The 19,330-nt window shown below is 33.4% G+C and overlaps 1 protein-coding gene and 1 long non-coding RNA gene across 6 annotated transcripts in view; one reads left to right on the forward strand and one right to left on the reverse strand.

Annotated features, from left to right (window-relative positions):
• LOC127723409 (glucose dehydrogenase [FAD, quinone]-like) overlaps positions 1 to 19,330 on the reverse strand; it is a 483,936-nt gene that overhangs the window by 344,302 nt on the left and 120,304 nt on the right. The window lies entirely within an intron of this gene.
• Positions 1,178 to 6,791, forward strand: LOC127723420 (uncharacterized). The gene is made up of 5 exons (XR_007992072.1): positions 1,178 to 1,237; positions 2,021 to 2,188; positions 4,104 to 4,271; positions 5,748 to 5,777; positions 6,764 to 6,791. It is a non-coding gene; the product is annotated as an uncharacterized LOC127723420 (long non-coding RNA).

A 19,330-nucleotide genomic window follows, 5' to 3' on the forward strand; every position in this document is an offset into this window, starting at 1 on the left:
TTGGTGTTATTATGTTCCTTTTGGTCGCATGACTCCTGACGTGACTCGGTATTATATATCTGACTATTGCGTTTGTGGCTTTTGGAGCTCCTTGTGCAGGTGGGTGCAGAGGAGGTAAACAAAGTATAACAAAATTCCAAACTCAAAGACAAATTCAAATAGGGGAATTCCCTAAAAACTAACAAAGTCAAACTCTATCAATCAACGGAACAAGTGAAACACAATTATATGACGAGAGTTTCACTCTTCCAATAGCCATACTCATCATACCATGTCATGTGAAAATCCATATTAGTCATCCTGTAAAATATATCATATTCCAGTATTGTTCTTTATATACTGATCACTCCCATTTTGTGTTTAGATAAATGCAGCGAATATGATAATGAAACGGTACTTATTGTTTATATAGAGACAGGGGGATTGAAAACAACTGTGCTTTATCTAACACAGTCATTTATAAGCATCATTTGTTGTGATGATTTATTTAAAAGTATGATATATCAAAAATTATCAACTATTGACTTGTTCTCGCTGATGTATGTCAACGACTTTTTGAAAAACAGCATATGATTAAAAGACCATTGCATATCAAATTAATTTCCTTTATTGCATGTCCTGCTTTTATTTAAATGTTGGCAATATTTGCAATCCAGGTCGTTATTCGATAACATGTTGACAACGGTATCAGCTAATATATTTGCGAAAGTATCAAGGTTTCAAATTTTGTGAGTATTATTGGCATATCTTAAAACGCTACTTTTTTTTTTATCTTCATATATACTTAGAGCTCATGATTCAATACCGCATAATTTGAATGAAAATTACCATTCTTAGTTGAAAGAAGTTTTACTTTTAGTAGTTAACTTATTCATGTTATATGTCAAATTTTCCCCAAATATATTTATTTTTAATGATTACAAATTGATTTTACTATATTTTCATTTAAAATCTTATGATAGTACATTAATTTTCTGTCTTTAACCGCGTGTTTTTACACGTTGTGTTATTAAAAATGATTTCATTGAATAACTGTAAATTTACAAAAGGAAGTATATATACGTTAAGGTGTATTTAAATGGTACTTGCAGGGCAATGGGCAGAAATCCACTGATATGCTGTTCCATGACTGATTGGTTTCAATGGGCTGCCAATCAAATCATAGCCGACTTCTTTACCGGCACTTGCACTGAAAATAGTACTAAAATACAAGATTTTGATGTATCAAAGTGTCCAGGTTAGTATTTCTTAGTTTTATTTAAAGAGTAAACCAACCATAGATGTGCCAGAAGGGAAGGGCACACAATCGTCATTAAAATATACATTATATGAATTATAGTTTATAATTGACTTCTATAACTTGTTCGTAATAAACTAAATGATGATATAAAACAATCACAATTGGAAATGATGAAAAAGTGGCTGTAGCATTGAATTACAGTTATTTTTATTTATACAAAAGAAAAGCAAGCATCCATATCACAATGCAGGAACGGAAGCGTTTATCACTTAAAAGATGATGGTCATTTGCTTTCATTACGTATAAATTTTCCAAAACACATCATTTAATTCTTATGTATGCAGATTTCACAATACACAAAGATATTCACATGTTGAATCAGTGAGTAATACTTTAAACACAAAAGTACGGCAGCAATTGTCTAGTGCGATGAAAACAGTACCACACAATGTGAAATTGGTTATATTTGTTTCCAAATTTTCAAGAACAAAGTGCATATCAAGGTGGAGAGAAAGCGTAGTGGTTTGAACTATTTTCTATCTTTTTCTGTTCTTAATATCATACCCAACCATTACACTTTTGCATCTTATGAGTTAAAACCTATTCATAGATTACAAGCACTGACATTTGTGACATGAAATTTAAGACATAACTTTCTAAGAAAAGTTCCCTTTGAAACATGAAGATAATCAAATTAAGAATTGTAAAGAAACGTTTTTTTTATGAATCATTATAGAATTAAGAGATAATTTAGAAGAAACTTTTGTTTATATTTAAAAGTTGATGGCGGATGGAGCTCCTGGTCGAACTCAACATGTTCCGTCACATGTGGAAACGGAACTCTGTCCAGAAATCGAACTTGTGACAGTCCACTACCTTCCAGGGGCGGAAAAAATTGTAATGGGTCGAGTGTGGATTCATCAGATTGCAGCTTAAGTGATTGTCCAGGTATTTGTATTTACAGGATTCAAAATAAAACCCATGTCTGTTTAAAGAAATCATGTATCCAATTTATTGGTAAGGCAGGGAGATTAAAAAAACAAATATACAAAATGTTTAAAAATAAAAGAACTTCGATCTAAACCTGCTAAAATATTCATGAATCTGACCAATAAACGGTGATGGAACGGACTGTTTCTAGTTCAGAATCATAGCAAAAAGTAAAATTACAAAAAAACCGAACTCCAAGGAAAATTCAAAACTAAAAGTCCCTTATCGAATGGCAAAAACAAAAGCTCTAACACATTGAACGAATGGAAAACAACTGTCATATTCCTGAAATGGTACCGGCATTTCCTTTTGTAAAAAATGGTGGATTAAACCTGGTTTTATAGCTACATGTAAATTAACCTCTAACTTGTATGACCTTCGCATAAAATTCCAATATATTAACAACAAATGTTGGTTTGAGCATTCCTGGTGAAGGTTGAACCAGAAAAGCGTTCTGATGAAATTTTTATTTTGAAGAAAAAAAGTTCCAGTTTGAAAATAAAAACTGATGTTAAAAGGTGACAACTATTTAGGAGATAATTGCATTGGTTTTTTTTTAGTTAACCTTAGTAAAACGTTTGTTTTACTGTTGCAATTTAAGTTTACCTAGCGACACGTTATGAAGATATGTAGAGTGATAACAGTAAAATAAATTGTACGTAATACAAGCTTAAAATACAATGCAGTTATCACATTTCGAAGGCAAAATTAACAGAAATTCTAGCATTAAACACAAGTTCCAGAGAATTGTTGGATCTATGTTAGCTTTGGAAAAAATAAAACTTTACATAAGATATAATTTCAGGTGAGAAATCTGCAAATGTCTTTATGATTAAAGAAACCACATGCCACACAGGCGGTCTAATTTATTTATGGACTGCTTTATTGAGACTTTAACAAATATCAAAGCAACGCAGACACGTAGCGAAATGTGTCAATGATGTACTGAAAAAAGTTTACCAGTTTTTTTGTTATCGATACTTAATGCTTATAAAGAAACAATAAAAGACTAATATTTAGACTTTAAACGAAGTTAAGTCAACTTCCGTATGTCATATACTTCATGGACTAAAAAAAAGCAAAATTTCGTGATTTCCTTTTTTGGAATGCAGTCGGTTTAAACCAATTATACAGTGAAAAAAATGAACATACTGATCATTATGAAGACATTTATAACTTATCGGGATACCGAGTTTATAACGACACTACAGATAACTGTTATTCTGTTATGTAGAACAGATTGGTGAGAAAGCCTCCATCAATTACACTTAAAATTGAAAATATTTCTTATGATTCAGTTTTTGTAAAGATTGCTAAATTGATGAACATTTAAACCAACATTATTTTGAATAGCCAAACCTCTCTAAGGTCTTTTTGCGAACAAGAATTTCAACAACCTCAAAAACCCGTATCGGTATCCTCTACTTCTAACAGCTACATCTAGCGCCGATTGTTTTTTGCAACTTTGCCAACAAATCGATCATATAAGTTTGAATTAACTTTGGAAAGGTTATATTTTCTTTTGTGTGTCCTATGGTATGAACAGCTGAACATAACGTTTCATTTCATGGCACCTGATAAAAAGCTGTATCTTTGTTGAAAGCATCTTTGTGACAAAAAACAGACGTTGTTAAGTCCCACACAAACATTTCAATAATAGAGATATGTTGGGGTTTTTTTTAACATAAATGTGTTTTTTTTTACTTACAATTGGTTTCAACGGTAATCACGCTAACCTTTTTTTCTCATTAATCTACATTGTCTTGAGTCTAAAAAGATAAATGTTTTGAAAACAATAATGCTGTCAAATATTAAATATGTATATATATATAAACTTCGAAAACTTATTCAAATAAAGTTTCATCTGTTATAGTTGATGGTCAGTGGGGTTCCTGGTCGACTGGACCATGTTCTGTCACATGCGGTAATGGTATTCGATATAGAAAGAGAAGTTGTGACAGCCCATCAAAATCTAACAATGGACAAGATTGTATTGGTTCCAACATATTCACCGTAATCTGTACCTTAGGAGCATGTTCAGGTACGTTAACATATAAAGCAAGAAACGCTTATCATGATTTATAAGATTTAAACATTGATTTCCTTCTGTTGTCTCTAAATAATTTTATAGTGATTAAGAGTATAACACAATGTTGACTGCTATACCCCAATTGTTGACATTTTTTCCTATTATGTCTGTTTGTTTTGCTCACACATTGTTGTCAATTTAATGTTGTACCCATGTCTATAAACCTCAGATCCCTTTGGTAGCTTGCTTATGTTTACTTTTTGCTAGGGTTATTTCCATGCAACAGACGAAAACCTGACATTTATGGAGCTATTGAGAATACATACAAAGGTGTTGAAGAACCTAAAAGCCGGCTGAATGTGACATGAAGTATTTTGAAAGTTGATTTGACAAATTTAAAGACCATGTTGAGATTCATTCGTGTATATAATGAAAAAAGTAAAAAAATATCAAAAATACCAAACCCCAAGAAAAATTCAAAACGTCCCTTATCAAATGGCAAAATCAAAAGCTTAAACACATCAAACGAATGGAAAACAACTGTCATATTCCTGACTTGGTACAGGCAATTCCTTATATGGAAATGGTGGATTAAACCTGGTTTTATAGCTAGCTAAACCTCTCACTTGTATGACAATCGTATTGCAGTCCATTATATTGACAACTATGTGAGCAAAACAAACAGACATACTAGGCAAAAATGTCAAATATTGGGGTACAGCAGTCAACATTGTGTTATTATCTTAATCACTATTAAAACAAATAACTATTTAAACAAAGAAAATCAAAATGGCATATAGACACTCCATAGATAAAGTACATAAGCAAAAATGAAAGACAAGAATACAAAAATTACCATAGCATAATAACAAAATGTAGTACGCATACAACTGTGATAACTATCAACCGTAACGTAAATATAAGAACAATAGGTCACCGTAGGGCCTTCAACAATGAGAACTACTCATACCGTATTGTAAGTCCTGGACATGACTAAATATGAAACAAGTAAAACAAGTAAAACAAGTAAAACAAGGAAACCAATGACCTGAGTTATGCATAAAATATAAAAAAAAATATGGTAGACAGCAACCAACGACAACCATTTTATTACAGGCTCCTGACTTGTGACTGGCAAATGAAAATGTGTCGTGGTCAAACATGTTTCTGAGTGCTCAGTCCTCTGCCTAACTTCTGACAGTAGTTGAACATATCCAATTAGAACAAACTGTAAAAATTCAAATGAAAATGGCACGTACTTAATTTGCGAAATAATATACGGATGGTAAATAAATAAAATACTAGTCATTGTGTCAATGAAATTTCTGTACATTGTTATTGGATCTATATATTATTATCACGAATAACGCCAACAGAAGACGTAGTGCTGACTTAAATAATGAATTCATATCATGTAATTTTTGTTTTACTATCAAACTTAATTTATATATAGCTGATCACTTGAATTGAATGTGTAAAACTGTTCAGAATCATGTAAAGAATCAGAAAAGAAACTAGGTAAATGATTTTAAACTTACAATTTTATTTGACGAACGCGGATCTAAAAAATAAACATCACTTTATTAATTTCATGCGTCCGATGCGCTATACTGCTATCATTTTGTAACACATTTATGACTTGAAGCGCTATATTTGTATGCTCATACTATGATTGTATAGTAATATGTTTTCGGTCTATATTATAAGCCGTCGATTGATCCGTTCATCTTCCCCAATAAGGTTAAAAAAAATTGTCAAGGTTTTTCCCCAGAAAGTTGTGGTCAATTTACTTTAAACTTGGTACACAAGTACATATGACGTGCAATATTTGAAATCTAAATTTTATGCCAAATTTAGGGTTTGAATTCGACGTCAACGTTCTTGAATAAAGCAATGTAGTAAAATCGGGACATTGTGTCATATGGAAATTATTGTTTATTTCATTTTGATATGTAAATACTGTACGTTTGATATGTCAACGGACCGCCTCGATGGTCTCGTGGTAGCGTTTTCGCCTCGGGTGCGGAAGGTCATGATCAAACAACAGACTTTAAAATTGGTATTTGCTGCAAATACCAATGTCATATCAAGCACGCGGCATTAAGGAGTAAGAGCAAAGACTGGTCAGCTCGGAGTCAGAATGATATGTCCTGGTTTGGTGACATGTCTGCCTGCCGACTTTTTTGTAAACCAAATTTAGCTAGCGACATATTTTAATAGCCTTAGAACCAGAATAGTTGTATAATCTGTAGTTTTACCGATTGTCAAGCCTGTCATGATTGTGATTTAAAACGTCCAGTAATGCATGCATAGTAGGAGACGATAATCCTCTCGATCCACCTTCAGTTTTTGTAAGTTTCATTAATGTATTAGTATGGTGAACTTATGGATATAAAATGTCTGTTTACTACCTAATACATGTTTTGTAATATTCTTTGAAAATCGAGATTGAAATAAAAATATGTGAATGTTATTTTTTTTTTATTATTCTTTTTATCATGTAGAATCAAAGAAAATATAAGCAAGAAAATGGAAAAGATATTAGAATAGAAAACTGAATAGAAGAATAGATACAAACAACAACTAACGTGTACTACATGTTTGTCTTGTAACTTAGGGAAGATGCAAGACAATGGAATTATTTCTCGAATAAATTCAGAGGGATTTTATGAATAATCTATGTTTTGTCTGAGATTGCTAATTATTTACTATGGGTTATCTTTCCCTTCTTTATTATATCTTATTTGAACAATGTTTTTGGTAGGTCTACATCAAAGTGACTGATAATTTGCATGCTTAAAACAACTGATCTATATTTTACTACATGAAACTTCAACCAATCTGTATGAATATGTATTTTGGAATAACAGATCTAATCTATTTTATCTGGATTTTATTTTTTAATAAATATGTATATCATCTTAGTGTTTTATTTCTTATACATGCCAATACATATTTGTCCCTGATGAAGATAAATATAGATAAGAGCTTCGGATGCAAATACTCTACAAAGTGCCATTTTCATTTTCTAGGACTTAGTCAAGACAGCAGTCAGTGCTTCAGTACTGACATGATTTATAACAAAAATTAAGGTTTCCATCAGGCAATGTTTACCTTTGATGAATTTTGCCATGTTTTCATTTCATCTTTGCTCTTCGAATGCTTCGGTATTTATACATACTTGGCTTTCAAATCTGTGTCTTTGAGAGTTCCTGATGAAGGTGAATCCAGAAAAACGCTCAAAACGAACCAAATTTATAAAGTGTTATTTTTATTTTAAAATCATTTTGGTATAATCCTGTCCTGCAGTTATAAATATACATGTATATATAAAAAAAATATTGTGACTGCTTCAACCGTCACTTTCTTTGACCTTCACAGCGTTCGAATCTTTTTAATCTATAAATGAATAATAACTTGGTTCAATTCAAGCGCCACTGATGAATCATTTGTACACGGAAAGAGTGTGCCGGATGTTGACAGTTTAAAGCATAATATATTGATGACTTTTTGAATAGAAAGCATCATTTATTTGTCAAAAATATTTCACTTATAGACAAAAAAATATATAACAGATATCGGAGGATTAACGATACTGATAAAGTTTCAGAATGATACGAACAAGAGCACGCACTGCAAGCTACTGTGTTAAACCACTATGTTCTTTATGTCTCATCCAGTTTTTGTAATCATTATCAGAGAAAAAAACAACTAGAACATGATAAGAAGTACAATCAACAGAAAAAGTCAATCAAACGTCGAAATCATGGAGATAGTTTGTTTTCGAAATACGGCTTTAAATTGCCGGTCATAAGAATCTTCTTAATCCCCAAATCAAAATGATGAAATGAGTTGGAGATTAGGAAAAGGTTGCAAAATAACGTTTTTATGATAGTGCCAGAGGTGGCAAATGGTGTTGAAAGAAAAGAATAAGAAATTGTTAGAAAGAAACACCCTGCTTTTTTACAAATAACGAGAACTGTTGACGAACATTTCTTTTAACATCAAAATAAAAATTAGAAGAATTGGTATGATTGCCAATGAGATAACTGTCCTCCAGAGTTGTTGAATGCTATTGTGTAGGAGTGTAAAATGCCATTGCGTAGTAGGATAAGTTGCTGAATGCCACACGTCGTGTTTTTCATGTAAGCACAAACTCGGTGATAAGTGTTCGGTTGGTCACATTCGAGGCAGCTACAAAAGGCCCTGACATGACAATATTTTTAACAATTAAAAAAAGAAAATAAATGTTTTTCTTTTGATCCTAAATATGTATCTGTCCCAGTTTAATAAAATTACCACGTAAATTTGACAACGTTATTGTTATCTACAAAAAATTAAAACTACAGAATAAATGTAACCGAAGTCGACAGCGACTGAAAATAGGATCACTGTATGTCTCGCTTCCTCGACAAAATATCGCAGACTCGACAATTTAAATTCATAAACAACGTTATCCATCTCGTTTCCATTTAAAACAAAATGCCATAATAAATTGTAAGGAATCCTTATCCTCTGTATTAATTAATATCTTAATATGTATAATCTTTGTAGGCAACAGTTTGCGAGGGTGAGAGAACCAGCCATGTTCAGACACTGATTTTTATTAGCCCATGCAAGATAGTGTTTTCGGTAGAAAAATATCGATAATTATGAATTTAAAAAAAAACATGCTTACAAAAGGATTGATTGATTGATTGGTGTATAACGCCACTTTCAATACTATTGTGCTATTTCGTGGCGGTCAGTTTGTATTGGTGGAGGAAGCTGGAGTGCATGGAGAGAACCACCGACCTTCGGTAGGAAAACTGACAATCCTAGTCAATTAAGATTAGAGCCGAGTGCACCTGCCCCGTGCGGGATTCGAACTCACAACCTCAGTATTGACTGGCTAGTAATACAGTAGTTCGACTACTTAGACCCAAATCAAAATGATGAAATGAGTTGGAGATTAGGAAAAGGTCGCAAAATAACGTTTTTATGATAGTGCCAGAGGTGGCAAATGGTGTTGAAAGACAAGAATAAGAAATTGTTAGAATGAAACACCCTGCTTTTATACGAATAACGAGAACTGTTGTCGAACATTTCTTTTAACATCAAAATAAAAATTAGAAGAATTGGTATGATTGCCAATGAGATAACTGTCCACCAGAGTTGTTGAATGCTATTGTGTAGGAGGGTAACATGCCATTGCGTAGTAGGATAAGTTGTTGAATGCCATTGTGTAGTAGGGTAAGTTGTTGAATGCCATTTTGTAGTAGGGTAAGTTGTTGAATGCCATTGTGTAGTGGGGAAAGTTGTTGAATGCCATTGTGTAGTGGGGTAAGTTGTTGAACACCATTGTGTAGTAGGGTAAATTTTTCAATGCCATTGTGTAGGAGGGTAAGTTGTTGAACACCATTGTGTAGTAGGGTGAGTTGTTGAATACCATTGTGCAGTAGGGTAAATTGTTCAATGCCATTGTGTAGAAGGACAGGTTGTTGAATGCCATTGTGTAGTAGGGTAAGTTGTTCAATGCCATTGTGTAGTAGGACAGGTTGTTGAATGCCATTGTGAAGAAGGGTAAATTGTTAAATACCACTGTGTAGTAGGGTAATAAATTGTTGAATGCCATTGTGTAGTATGGTAAGTTGTTGAATTACATTATGTAGAAGGGTAAGTTGTTGAATACTATTGTGTACTAGGGTAAATTGTTCCATTGACATTGAGACATAAAGAGATATACAATTTACTAATGTCAGTCGTTGAAGTTTGTATGCGAACGTATAGGTATCTTCAATAGTCACGCTGTTTGGTTGCTGTCTGTTTGTCCTTTTCTCGAACCATTACACTTTTTGTATGAAATTAGCACGGCATACATATAATACGTTCAAAGTGCCTTTTTTAGTTTGTGTACATCAGAAACGCTAGAACTCCAAACAAAAAAATGCCAAGGATGTATACATACCTAAATTGGAGTCATATTCAAAAGAGACCTGTTTTGTAAATCATCCCATTATTGAAGCACCAACTACTGAGCTGATGATACCTTTCGGGACGAATCGTTCACTAACAGCGATTGATTCAGTGCTAGGTAATAATATTAACACTTTATAAAAGCATACCCTGCTCAACGTATGGCACACGTCGTGTTTTTCATGTAAGCACAAACTCGGTGATAAGTATTATTCGGTTGTTCACATTCGAGGCAGCTACAAAAGGCCCTGACATGACAATATTTTTAACAATTAATAAAAGAAAAAAAAATGTTTTTCTTTTGATCCTAAATATGTATCTTTCCCAGTTTAATAAAATTACCACGTAAATTTGACAACGTTATTGTTATCTATAAAAAATTAAAACTACAGAATAAATGTAACCGAAGTCGACAGCGACTGAAAATAGGATCACTGTATGTCTCGCTTCCTCGACAAAATATCGCAGACTCGACAATCAAATGTCATAAACAACGTTATCCATCTCGTTTCCATTTAAAACAAAATGTCATAATAAATTGTAAGGAATCCTTGTCCTCTGTACTAATTAGTATCTTAATAGGTATAATCTTTGTAGGCAACAGTTTGCGAGGGTGAGAGAACCAGCCATGTTCAGACACTGATTTTTATTAGCCCATGCAAGATAGTGTTTTCGGTAGAAAAATATCGATAATTATGAATTTAAAAAAAAAACATGCTTACAAAAGGATTGTTTGATTGATTGGTGTATAACGCCACTTTCAATACTATTGTGCTATTTCGTGGCGGTCAGTTTTTATTGGTGGAGGAAGCTGGAGTGCATTGAGAGAACCACCGACCTTCGGTAGGAAAACTGACAATCCTAGTCAATTAAGGTTGGAGTCGAGTGCACCTACCCCGTGCGGGCTTCAAACTCACAACCTCAGTGATGACTGGCTAGTGATACAGAAGTTCGACTACTTAGACCCAAATCAAAATGATGAAATGAGTTGGAGATTAGGAAAAGGTCGCAAAATAACGTTTTTATGATAGTGCCAGAGGTGGCAAATGGTGTTGAAAGAAAAAAATAAGAAATTGTTAGAATGAAACACCCTGCTTTTTTACAAATAACGAGAACTGTTGTCGAACATTTCTTTTAACATCAAAATAAAAATTAGAAGAATTGATATGATTCCTAATGAGATAACTGTCCACCAGAGTTGTTGAATGCTATTGTGTAGGAGGGAACATGCCATTGCGTAGTAGGATAAGTTGTTGAATGCCATTGTGTAGTAGGGTAAGTTGTTGAATGCCATTTTGTAGTAGGGTAAGTTGTTGAATGCCATTGTGTAGTGGGGTAAGTTGTTGAACACCATTGTGTAGTAGGGTAAATTGTTCAATGCCATTGTGTAGGAGGGTAAGTTGTTGAACACCATTGTGTAGTAGGGTGAGTTGTTGAATACCATTGTGTAGTAGGGTAAATTGTTCAATGCCATTGTGTAGAAGGACAGATTGTTGAATGCCATTGTGTAGTAGGGTAAGTTGTTCAATGCCATTGTGTAGTAGGACAGGCTGTTGAATGCCATTGTGAAGAAGGGTAAATTGCTCAATACCATTGTGTAGTAGGGTAATAAATTGTTGAATGCCATTGTGTAGTATGGTAAGTTGTTGAATTACATTATGTAGTAGGGGTAAGTTGTTGAATATTATTGTGTATTAGGGTAAATTGTTCCATTGAAATTGAGACATAAAGAGATATACAATTTACTGACGTCAGTCGTTGAAGTTTGTATGCGAACGTATAGATATCTTCAATAGTCACGCTGTTTGGTTGCTGTCTGTTTGTCCTTTTCTTGAACCATTACACTTTTTGTATGAAATTAGCACGGCATACATATAATACGTTCAAAGTGCCTTTTTTAGTTTGTGTACATCAGAAACGCTAGAACTCCAAACAATAAAATGCCAAGGATGTATACATACCTAAATTGGAGTCATATTCAAAAGAGACCTGTTTTGTAAATCATCCCATTATTGAAGCACCAACTACTGAGCTGATGATACCTTTCGGGACGAATCGTTCACTAACAGCGATTGATTCAGTGCTAGGTAATAATATTAACACTTTATAAAAGCATACCCTGCTCAACGTATGGCACACGTCGTGTTTTTCATGTAAGCACAAACTCGGTGATAAGTATTATTCGGTTGGTCACATTCGAGGCAGCTACAAAAGGCCCTGACATGACAATATTTTTAACAATTAAAAAAAGAAAAAAAATGTTTTTCTTTTGATCCTAAATATGTATCTTTCCCAGTTTAATAAAATTACCACGTAAATTTGAAAAAAAAAACATGCTTACAAAAGGATTGATTGATTGATTGATTGGTGTATAACGCCACTTTCAATGCTATTGTGCTATTTCGTGGCGGTCAGTTTGTATTGGTGGAGGAAGCTGGAGTGCATGGAGAGAACCACCGACCTTCGGTAGGAAAACTGACAATCCTAGTCAATTAAGAATAGAGTCGACTGCACCTACCCCGTGCGGGATTCGAACTCACAACCTCAGTGTTGACTGGCTAATGATACAGTAGTTCGACTACTTAGACCACTGGGCCACCGAGCCCCCTTACAAAAATAGAAACAAAACTGATTGTCACGAATTGGCATAGCTTAAATCAATTAAAAGGTCTAATTTTAATATTTCCTACTATTATTTATTATATATACAGAATGTGCACGTTTCCGTTTTTCATTTAATCTTTTATTTCTGTAATCAGTATTTGTGTACATTAGTTTTTATTTTTGCAGAATTATGTTTTATATTCGTGTATCCCATTATTCCCTTTTCTTTAATTTGTTGATCCAATATTCTTTATTCTGTATACCTGATCCATCAACCAGACCCTCGAGTATGACCATGTGCAATGCTAAATGATAAGTACATACTATCAACAAGTGTCCATCATCATGATCAATTATTCATTTATTGTAATAAAAACGTTCTTTATATACGATATTGTGTGTTGAATATTTCTTAGGAAAGGAAAAGAACTTGATGAATTTCAGAACAAAAATTATAAAATGGAGAAAAACAAAACACTTCACCACTGGAAACGATGAAATATTGAGATATCCAAATAAATTAAATCCAAATAGTTTAAAGAAATAAGTAAAATATTGATATCTTTAAAATATTGAGTACTTCAAAAATATGAGTGAGCGGCCTTTTAAGGACGTCATGCTTTGGACTTAATTTTTGCGAGAATTCGGTATTTAAATACACTTAAAATTGAGAATGGAAATCGGGAATGTGTCAAAGAGACAACAACCCGACCATAGAGCAGACAACAGCCGAAGGCCACCAATGGGTCTTCAATGCAGCGAGAAACTCCCGCACCCGAAGGCGTACTTCAGCTGGCCCCTATGGTATGGACTCGGGAATGAATTATTAATTTTTCGGGTTACTGGGTGTTCAGTATTCAGAAAGTGTTTATTTTCACTTGAATTCTTGATGAAAACCCTCCTTCTCCCAAGATGAAGATTGTATGCATCATCATTTAAGATCAAGGAGTAAGGAAAATACGATGTGAAAAATTCCATATTTGAAATTAGGAGCTCTGAACTAGCCAGATGTGTTTCAATAAGCTCCATATGCTCGTTTTGGCACACGGTTAAATGAAAGTTTTTTTTAAAAATAACAGATCATGGATACTAGTAATCTACAATATTAAAATTTCAGTGGGATCACAGGCAAATGGATCAACCCCAACATGCATATGCGGTTGGAAAAGTTATTCGTTGTTTTATATATATATATATGTATATAAGTCTAGAGATTTGCACAACGATACTAATATAAGATGGTATTATACGAGGATGTTGTTAATAAATCGTGTTGACAAATATTTCGGCTTAACAAATAGCCTTCTTCAGTGTCAATTATTTTAACAATACTGATTATATGTATAAAAATAGCTTAATAATACAGGTAAGTTTTGGTCTATTGATTTAATCCAAAATCCTGAACATCATAATATAAAACAAAACTCAATACTCAAATATACGTGACTGTGTATATTTACATCTAAAAAATGAGTGAAAAATAAAACTTAGTACTTTTATTGATGCCGTTTGGATGATGTACATTTAGTTCCTTTATCCAAAAGCTTTCCCGAACCTGTCGCTGGGCATCACTCCAGTGAATGTTCTGTTCAATCACTAGGATCTTCATGCGGTTAAAGTCATCAAGTTTGTGACCAGACTGTCTGAAATGCTGAGAAACTGGGAGAAGTGGCTTCTTAAATATATCACTCCTATGGCCATTGAGGCGTTAGTGGAAAGGCTGCTTTGACTCACCAACATATTGGAGGCCACAAACCGAACATTCTAGAATGTAAATAACATTCATACTTTTGCAGTTAAGATTGCAAAATATCGTATAGTTATTTTCGGTTGCCTTAATGTGAAAAGTTGATGAGTGATGCATCTGTTGGCAGCATTTGCAGCGTTTTTCATCACACGAACGAAATTCTCCAGAAGTACTTCTATTATCAGACACTTCAGCCCGCACAAGCAGGTTACGCAGACTATTGGGTTGCCTAAAAGCTATCATGAGAGGCTCGGGGAAAATCTTGGATAGTTTGGAAATCTTTTCAACTGTTTTCCAATGCTCACGAATGACACCGAAGCTGTTTTTGAGAGATGGGTGGTAAGTAAGAACACATGGAGTCCTTTTATTTTTCTTTTTAATATATATATATATATATATATATATATAACCAGTCTAAAAGGGTACAATATCACCAAAAAATGACAATAAACGAACAAATGTAACTATAAATATTTCGGATAACAGATATCCTTCATCAGTATGAGCACGATGTAAAATGAATCAGATCAATCTATTCTGATTATTAAACTATAGCAATCTTGAATTCTATACAATAAAAAAAATTGAAACAGTTTCACCCGAACATCATATGTAGAGACGCTAATATTACATCCAGCAATATATATATATATATATATTGCTGGATGTAATATTATTAGTTATCTACGCTCATATCCGTATATATTGAGATTTTAACACCTTGAAGTAATACAGTACACCATTAAGCGATGTTTGTATATTCTCAATATAGACGTTGTCAGCGTAGACATTTGCTCGAAGTTCTTAGGGTGTAATGGTTAGCATCGTCCGGGTATATAGTATTTTTATCGATATGACAATCATCAATCGAAATCCGAGAAATTTATTTAGCAGTAAAACATTTTTTCAACACGAAGTGTGCTACACGTAGAGCAGGAACTGTTTACCCCATGGTTTTGGTGAAATTCGTTTTGTTGATCAGTCTTTATGTTTCTATGTGATGTTTTGTTTGTGTTTGTCCATTCGTCATTTTTATCTATTGAATGTATGATTTTCGAATGCTCCCTTGGTATCTAATTTCTTTTTGCTTTTACTCCTATTGTTTCGATCTTTTAACTGGGATCGATTACATGATTTCATATGATTGCCTTTTTCAACTTCCATAACTAGCCATAATCTAGATGCACAAGATTTTAACATTTGGAAAATGTTGCATTTTTGTACTTGTAGATCTTTGTTTTAGTTTTTTAAAAGGATACGTATACATGCGTGTTTTAGATTCCATCTATGTGTTCTATATATGCTATATTGTGTAATCCTTTATCAATGTTTAAAGTAATCGATCTACAACAGAAGACATATTTCTATTCAATGTTTCGACCCCTATAGATCGTCCCTAGCCTGCAACTGTAGTGCGGAAACTGAAAAAAGACTATTAAAATCAAATAATAAACAAAGATAACAAACACATCAAGAATCACTGATAAAGTTCGGTTTTAGTTAGTGTACTTCTTGTTATTTATATCTATAATACATGATTAGATTACTTTTGTTAGTTGGTAACTGAATACTCACTTAACTATCAATTTTATTCTGTTTCTTAGTCCCCAAGTGTTTTTTTTTATCACATGTGTCTAAAATACTGGCGTAACTTTTACAGTCGTATTTCGTACAAATACGGACATTTGTTGATATACATTTGTTGATTTATCCATTTAACGTTTTTGGTTCGAGCGTCACTGATGAGTCTTATGTGGACGAAACGGGCTTTGCCGAATTATTACCTGTTATCTGTGGTGTGCATTTCTCTCTTAGACATATAAAGAAAATGTGTAGCAAATTGATACGCAAAAACTCTATTATGTCAGAATTAAAAAAAGGGAAAATTTTAAACCATTGGATCAACGTTAGTGTTAGTTAGTGTAATAATATTGCATGAAAATAATAAACAATTATCAATGGGAGAAAAAAAAGAAAATATTAAGAAATTTAGGGGAAATAACCCTGTTAACCTTTGTTTAGTCTTGATTGGGATTGTTAAATAGCACAAACTCCAACATCCTCATTACATTAACATGATTAAGATCAAGAAAACAGTAAATGGGCTGTGTAACAGATTTTGGTAAAATTTTGCGTACAACTTTGGCTTGTTGAACTATAACGGAAAACACAAAATCTACTGAAATATTACTGACTAAGTTCTTTCAAATAGGTAAATATTTGTAAAGAAAGCTCATAGCATCGGCAAAAAACGTTCTTAAACTTGTCTTAAAATTATCAATTTCAAATCCATAGATTGTTCTTTACAAATTATATGGCGCTGATACATAAATTTCCATTCGAATGACATAACATAATCAAATGGGAACTGACTTCATTTTTTGTCTATTAACCAGTCAGTTACGTAGTGAAAAACGTATCAACACCATATAATTTTTAAAGAAAAATCTATAAATTTGAAATTGGAGATTTGATGATATTAATACAAGTTCAAGAGCATTAATCGCCGAAACTTCCTGTTTTGTTTGATCATAAAAAAAGACATTTCAGGAATCATCATTATTGGCACACTGGTATTTTCAGACGATACATTGCGCATGACAGATGCATCTACTACTATTAGAAATCGTATCCCTTTTACCCTGAAAATATATCTGACTTTTACATATTGTTATACGGATGACAATTACAATTACAATGCATAGGTGGCTCGTGCGACGTCACATTGGTTGCTTGAGTGACGTCATATCATGTAAGTTAATGGTTAATCCGCGTGCTTTAATGATGAATCTTTACTTATAGACATCAAAATTAGCTTACAAAAAAAAAATACAACACTTAAACTGAAAAGACATCAATCAGACCCTAAATAATAGGCTTAATTAATAAAACTAGTGATAATGAACGTCATACTAAACTCCAAATTGTACAAAAGAAACTAAAATTAAAAATAATACAAGACTGAAAAAGGCTAGAGGCTCCTGACTTGGGACAGGCGCAAACATGCGGCGGGGTTAAACATGTTAATGAGATCTCAACCCTCCCCCTATACCTCTAGCCAATGTAGAAAAGTAAACGCATAACAATACGCACATTAAAATTCAGTTCAAGAGAAGTCCGAGTCTGATGTCAGAAGATGTAACCAAAGAAAATAAACAATATGACAATAATACATAAATAAAAACAGACTACTAGCAGTTAACTGACATGCCAGCTCCAGACTTCAATTAAACTGATTGAAAGATTATGTCTTCATCATATGAATATCAGGCACAATCCTTCCCGTTAGGGGTTTAGTATCATACCATCATAACATATATGAGAAGAACATAACCCGTGTCATGCCAACAACTGGTTTTTAAATAAATGTGTTTAGGGCATTAACTCCTATAAGAAATCCTCGGAGAGTTTGGACTTAAAGGGACAATTTGTAGAACTCAACATTCTGAACATTTCTGCACTTGTCCGATTTTCTCTACTTATAACGTTTTTTTTTAGGGAAACTTGCATTTTACCACTATGTTCTGTATCTAGCCAGGTCGGCCATCCTGGTAGGCAAGCAGGGTCATCGGACACATTTTCAAAACTACATACCCCGATAATGTTTGTGGCCAAGTTTAGATAATTTTGGTCCAGTAGTTTCAGAGGAGAAGATTTTTGTAAAAGTAAACAGACGACGGACGACGGACGACAACGACGGACGACGGACACCAAGTGATTAGAAAAGTCACTTGGCCCTGTGTGCCAAGAGAGCTAAAAATGAAATCATCAGGGTTAGCGTCTTCAGCTATACTTTACTCATTCGATATGCAAATCCGTACTCAGCCAAACATTGAAGATAAGGATTAGGATACAAGCGGACATTCACAGATTAGACAGCTATTTTAGTTTCTTAAATATAAGAATGACAACACGTTTCTCGTAAGTATCGATACAAATTTGTTGTATAGGTGAAATATTTGGTGATCGTGATCCTGAGGCTTATGTAGTCATTGTTCCTTAATTTTGCTGTAGGTTTTTTTTTTTCGTTAGGACTAAACTCAGGGCTTTTTTTAAACTCGTAGAACGGTTACATGCAGACGCCGCGGAATGTGTAATTTGAGTAATTTAAACGGAGTACGAATGCAATAGAATATTAAAACATGTATCCGACCGACACCCTTCCTTTAGTTGATGCTTGTTTGCGCTCTTTTGTCTTACAGCTTAAATGATGTTTAATATATTGGTTGCAATAGCACAATACATTTCAATGTGAACAGTTTGTGTTCATTAAAATGAGGAAAATCACTCATGCTGTTATAGGAGTACCATAGTTATAAATTGTGAACGTAAAAAAAATCACTTCAACACTTGTCATCACGCTGTATTAACGCTTTTTTCTAATAAGTTGCTTACAAAATAGGCAGGTAAGACATCTTATTCTAACGGCTCTCATAGATGACTGATAAAAGAGAGGCGAAAGATACCAAAGGGAAATTCAAACTCATAAGTCGAAAATAAACAACGTCATGCTAAAAAAGACAAAAGACAAACAGACAAACAAAAGTACACAAAATACAACACAGAAAACTAAAGACTGAGCAACACGAACCCCACCAAAAACTGGGGATGATGTCAGGTGATATTCACACAAATGACCATGAAAACAAAATAACTTGCACGAACCCAATACTGAACAAAGAGACATCAGCATTTCAACTATGCACGTTTAAACCGACACGAGTTTAAATCTGATAGGAATATGTGCGATTTATCATTTTTCCTA

The sequence above is a fragment of the Mytilus californianus genome, unplaced genomic scaffold, assembly GCF_021869535.1.
Source record: "Mytilus californianus isolate M0D057914Y unplaced genomic scaffold, xbMytCali1.0.p SCAF_13, whole genome shotgun sequence".
NCBI lineage: Eukaryota > Metazoa > Mollusca > Bivalvia > Mytilida > Mytilidae > Mytilus > Mytilus californianus.